The following is a 6,600-nucleotide window of genomic DNA, read 5'->3' as shown; positions in this document are numbered from 1 at the left end:
AGTCTGTAAACCTTCACTTGGCTATGAGGACAGACAGTATTACCAAAAAACTAGAAACTAAGATAGTGTCATCCAGCATAATACTATATATGATCAAACAAAAAAGTTCCTTAGGCTGTCACGATTATAGTTTAAAACTAAAAATGTAAAATATGAACGTATCTATTAATCCATGAGGCTTGTTGAAGGTTCTCCAGTTCCATCTGCGAACAACCAAGTGTTAGTGTTTATGGAAAAAAATTCATTAGCCATCCTCAATATATCTCAATATATATATTTAACCATAAATATAAAAATAAATATACCTTAACTTATCTACTTATCTGGAGCATTTGTGTCTTCAGTGTCTTGTGAATCAAAACGGTGCAGCATAGGATAAGCAGAAGGACTAATGACTGACCAGCGATCCAAAAATTCTTGAAATTGGCGATCGACTTGTACTCTAACTCGCTCATCCATCGCCCGCTCTGACTACTCTACAGCCAGCTTGACTCGCTCATCCACCGATCGCTCTATGCCACAGCCAGCCTGACTCGCTCTGACCGCTCTAACTCTACAGCCAGCCTGACTCGATCATCCATCGTGACCCGTGACCCGATCTCGCAGTGCTTGATTTTCTAATTGTAATTCTTTCACTTCATTGGATTGAGAACTGGATCGACCCCTGGCCCTAGGAGCCATAACATGATCATATGCAACCCGCGCATGGGAGCCAAGGTCGTAGAGGGCGTTCTTCTTGCTTCCACCAACCACATCAAAATATATATCATTTATAGCTTCATCTGATAACCTTACTAAGTCACCCCCCTCTACATTAGGCTGAGACGCCTGTGCAACTCAATTAGTCATATCATCCTATTAGAAAAATTAATAGTATTAGAAAATAATTAATTAATAAACCTAGTCATTATTAAATAGTAGTAGTAGTAAATGTATATTCTTACATCTATGGCCTTCGATCTCGCATCTACAAAAGTGCTATCCTTTTTTTATGCGTACTGCAAAATATCTCCCAGCAAGTACCGGGTCTATGTAAAGTATTAGCCTGAAAAAATAAAATAATTAAAATTTAAAAGTTATGATGTCATAACAAAATTGAAATGTTATTATAAACTTACCAAATCTATTGCATGCTCTACAATAGATTTTGATCCAGCTGTATGTTTTGAAGATCCCATGCTCGTGCCACCAGCATCAGGATTTCTATTGTTTTGAGCAGTTACTGAATTTTGCTGCCATTTTTCTGCAGCCCAAATCCTTTGCCATTCATCCCATACCTCATCTAGCATATATGTAGGTTTTTTCCATTTTTTCTCCATTTATACATCAGATCTTTGTACAATTTTTGATAATAATTATTCCATGTCTTTTTAAACTCTTCTTCCTGACTTGGCTCCCAGGTATATTTTTTCTACAAAAATATTATTAGTATCAGACAATAATGGTTAGTAAAAATAATTTTCAAATTACTTACCAAAAATTCGTGATAATAAAATTCTTTCATTTCTGGGTCTACATGCCTCCATGTATGACCAGAAGCGCACTGTCGTTCTTTTAATTTTTTTGAAATATACGCTGCGACAGTATGACCATTTGGAACAAAACTGTATGAAAAACATATTTCATTATTCATTATAAAAGAAGAAATGAATTTGAATTACTGATAACAATAATACATACCAGCCCCCAACAATACGTAAAACAGTCTGGCCGGTGTGTACTGGTAAACTGCCTGACATGACTATATCTGTAAAATACAATTATAACACATACACAATCCAACATGTAAATTTAAAACAAGCATATACATGAAAATATCAATTTTTAACTCTAAGGTTTAATCATCATTACAATCCGATTCATTCACATGAAAAGTCTCTAAATCTTCATCGCTAGACTCTATTAGTTCCTCACTGCTGGACATCTCTCCATCATCTATTTCCTCGTAAGTGACATTTACATCTATCAATAATTGAGGTGTAGATTGAATATCTGAATTAACTGAATGACTTTCCACTTCCTCATTCTGAAATGCATCATGATTTTGGATAGTAATGGAATTCGGCATTTCTATGTTCGACCGAGCCTTGATTCGACAAACTGATAACCATTCACTAGATCTCCTTCTCTTCGTCAGGTATTCAAGATAGAATACTTGTCCAGCTTGTACCGCAAAAATAAAGGGTTCAAACTTGGTGAATCTTTTGTTTGCATGAAATCTCAACTAAATTGTAGTTTACATGTATTCTAGTACTTGTTCTTGGAGTCGGACCATACCAAGAACATTTGAATAACACACATCTTTTTATGGGTAAAGAAGGATATTCGACCTCAATAATTTCGTCAAGTATGCCATAATAATCATATTCAGTATCCGTGTTGATAGTAGATCCTTTTACACAAATGCATGAATTAGAGGTCACTGTATGTGCATCGCGTTGTGCCACATGAAATTTCAAACCATTCACATAATAACCCGAAAAGACTCTTATATTACGGAGAGGTCCTGATGCAAGATTCTGTATCCTTTCATCTTACACATTTGAAATTCTACGGTCCTTCACCTAAAAAAAATATACAATGAAAAAACATCTTGCATATTTTTTATAATATACACTAAAAAAACATATATCTCAAACTTACATATATTTCAAACCAAATTGCGAATTCTGTCTCAATCTTTTTGTCTATCTCACTTGCACTTATTGATGGATTTTAAATTTGTAGTTGTTCGTATAAGCTGTCAATACAAATAACTTAAACACATCTTATGACCAGCATGAATAATGGAAAAATTATTTCTAATTATAAATTAACTTACTTTAAGTAGGGTTTGACCTCATCACAGTTGAGGAGTATATATGTTCGTGCTGCATGATATTCTTTTGGATTTAACCATCTATTAATAGATACACCGATTGACTTACCAGAAAACTTGAAAATAGAAAGCATCTCTGAATCTATCGATTAAGCATCATCTGAATTTCTAGGACACTTGCGATGTCTGTTTTTCACATTATCAGCAAAATAATATGAATAGAAATAAGATGCTTCTTCAATTAGATAAGCATTGCATATAGATCCTTCAACTCTTGCTTTGTTACGAACATTATTCTTTAATCTCCTTAAAAATCGTTCAAAAGGATACATCCATCTGTACTGCACAGAACCACCTAATCGTGCCTTATAAGGTAAATGAATTGGTAGATATTCCATTGAATAAAAAAAATTAGGTGGGAATATACGCTCAAGTTTACAAAGAATAATTGAAATTTCAGTTTCAAGGCGAATCATTTCCGATGTCATGATAACCCTTGACGTTAAATTTCTAAAAAAAGACTCAATTCTGTAAGTGTTTGTCAAACATTAGTAGGAAGCAAATCATGGAAGGCGATTGGAATAAGTCTTTGCATGAACACATGCCAGTCATGACTCTTCATATCAAACATTCTTAATTTTGTTATATCCATGCATCGAGCCATATTCGAAACATAACCATCAGGGAACTTGACTTCTTTCAACCAACTACACAATATCTGTTTACTTTCTTTGTCCAATGTATAGCAAGCCTTTGGAAATTTACCGGTTGCTTCATTTTGATGCAACTCAGGTCTGTTAACTAATTGTTTCAATTCCTCACGTGATTTTACTATATCTTTAGTTTTGCCCATAACATTCATTACAGTATTGAAAATATTATCAAAAAAATTCTTCTTCACATGCATCACATCTAAATTATGTCGAACGAGCAAATACTTCCAATATGGCAACTCCCAAAATATGCTCCGTTTCTTTCAACCACACTTGCATACCTTAGCAAAATATTTATTTAAGTCATCAGAACTGATCTCATTTACTGATACAAATCCATAGTTGTCTATTTCCTGAAGGACTTCCTCTCCTGATTTGATTACGGGTGGTGGTTTTCTGACCACTACATTTTTTATGAACTCTTTCTTATTTTGCCTGAAAGGGTGTTCTGTTGGTAAAAATTTACGATGATTATCAAACCAAGATATTTTACCATTGCAAGGTAATGAAAATACATCTGACTCTGTCATGCAATGTGGGCATGCTAACTTGTCAGTCGTGCTCCAACCAGACAACATTGAGTATGCTGAAAAATCACTAATCGTCCACAATAAAACATGCAAGGTAAAATTACTTTTAGTTGCAATATCATATGTCGGAGACCCTATATTCCATAATTCATTCAGCTCCGCAATAAGAGGTTGCAAAAATATATCTATCTTCTCTTTTGGATTCTTTAGACTTGGAATAAGCACGGTAAGAAACATGAATTCATCTTTCATGCACATCCATGGCGGTAAATTGTATGGTGTGACTATGACTGGCCAAGATGAATATTGCTGTCCAGATTGACCAAAAGCTTGAAATCCATCTGCTGAAAGTCCTAGTCTTACATTACGTGGTTCCATTGAAAACAAAGGAAACATTGTATCAAGATGTTTCCATGCAGAGGAATCAACAGGATGACACATTATATCTCCTTCGTGTACATGCTCATGATGCCATCTCATATGATTTGCTGTTGCAGCAGATGCATACAAACGTTGAAGTCTAGCAGTTAATGGGAAATAATACATAACTTTCCAAGGTATATTCTTTTTTTCCCTGATATGCGACTGCGTTGTCTATACCGAGGATGATAACAAAATCCGCATTCAGTCAGTTCACTATCTTCATTCCAAAAGATCATACAATTATTTATACAACAATCAATCTTTTCTACAGGCAAACCTAAACCCCTCATCAATTTTTTTTATTATAAAAACTATTAATTATTATATTATCAGCAGGGAGCAACTCTGACATCAATTGACAAACATTATTGTAACATCGTTCAAAGAAATGATATTCTGCTTTGATGTTCAGTAGTCTCACAGTAGCTGATAATTGTGAATGACCAGAAGGAATGTCTTGCCATACTCTCTTTCACTAGCATTTAACATGTCATATAATTTCTGGATTTCAGGTGTTGGTATTTCAACACCATTGGTATGATCAAATGCATTCATCGTATCATAAACCATTAACTGCGAGTTTGTGATCTACTATTGAGTTTTCTTAATTGTTGGTGAATTGTAGATTTGATCAATTTGGAGAGCTTGAACTTTGATCCTTGTAGCATCGGCAAGGAAGGATTATTAAATTTGAAAGGTTTGTATTACTTTTCTAATTAATTCAAGTTGTTAGTTACATGCATTTCACCAACATGAAGCTTTGTATAATTTTTTCTCCAAAATAAGGTCAGCGGACAAACTTCTATGACATTCTTAATGTGTTTTCATTATGTTTCTTCTCTATATTTTAGTGTGATTTTATTTTAACTTTGATCAGTAACTTCAATATGAGTGTAGCATGTAAAATCTTGGTTGAACCACTAAGTAGATGTGTATCTCGACTGTGAAACTTCTACTTGGAAGAGAGTGAGCCAGCAGTATACTTTTAAGTGTGGAAGCATCATTTGCTAACTTTCCATTTTTTTTGTTAGAAACGAAAAAGGCATGCAAGTTGTCCACGTTATAATGTCAACTGAAGTTACAAAATCTATTGCCCCCTGATAATCATTATTATTCATCATAAAAATTTCAAAATATATGCAGCTAACACTTATGTAAACTAACTTTTTTGCATAATATGAAAATAAATGAATCATGATAATTTTAAATTTAACTGTGATATGATTAACTAAATGAAATTGTACTCAAAATTGACATTTCTAAAAAATTTTAAAATATTCTAATATAACAAGAGTGTGGAAACTATTCACTGCAAAAAATAAACAAGTCATTATAAATTTGCAGGGAACCCATTGAGACAAGCATATCACTATATATAGAGAAATAGATTCTTCCCTACATTAGTGATGTGAATCGAAACATAGTAAATAAAATTAAAAATTAATATACCTCAAAATATCTACTCATCAAGAGCATTTGAGTCTTGAATCTCTTGTGAATTGACATAATGCGGCCTGGAAAATGCAGAACTCATGACTAAATAGCGATAAAAAAATTCTCGCATTTGGCATCGACTGCCATCCTAACCCACTCATTCATTGACCGCTCTGACTGCTCTACAGCTATCCTGACCCGATCATCTATGGACTGCTCGGACTGCTCTACTGTCATGACCCGATCTCTCAATGCTTGATTTTCTAATCGTAATTCTCGCACTTCATTGGATAGAGAACTGAATCGACCCAACCTTAAGAGTCATAACACAATCATATATACAACCCGCGCATGGGAGCTAAGGTCATAGAGGGTGTTCTTTTTGCTTCCACCAACCACATCATAATATATATCATTTATCGCTTCATCTGATAACCTCACTATATATCTCCCTCTATATCAGACTGAGATGTTTGTGCAACTCGATCAATCATATCATCCTGTTTAAAAATTATTAGTATTAGATAATAAACAATTAATAAACCTAATCATTTTTAAATATGAATAGTAAAATTATTTATTCTTATGTCGCCTTCGATCTTGTATCCACAAAAGTGTCAACCTTTTTCTTATGGGTACTGCAAAATATCTCCCAATAAGTACCGAATCTATGTAAAATATT

General features: G+C 33.9%; 1 pseudogene; it reads right to left on the bottom strand.

Moving 5' to 3' along the window:
• Positions 1 to 315: 315 nt before the first annotated feature.
• LOC141842784 (uncharacterized) lies at positions 316 to 2,068 on the bottom strand (annotated as a pseudogene).
• Between the last annotated feature and the right edge of the window lie 4,532 nt (positions 2,069 to 6,600).

Source organism: Curcuma longa, chromosome 12, assembly GCF_044706935.1.
Source record: "Curcuma longa cultivar G26 ecotype Majalengka, Jawa Barat chromosome 12, ITB_CL_G26_1.1, whole genome shotgun sequence".
NCBI classification, from domain to species: Eukaryota; Viridiplantae; Streptophyta; class Magnoliopsida; order Zingiberales; family Zingiberaceae; genus Curcuma; species Curcuma longa.
This window is presented reverse-complemented; position numbering and strand designations above follow the sequence as displayed.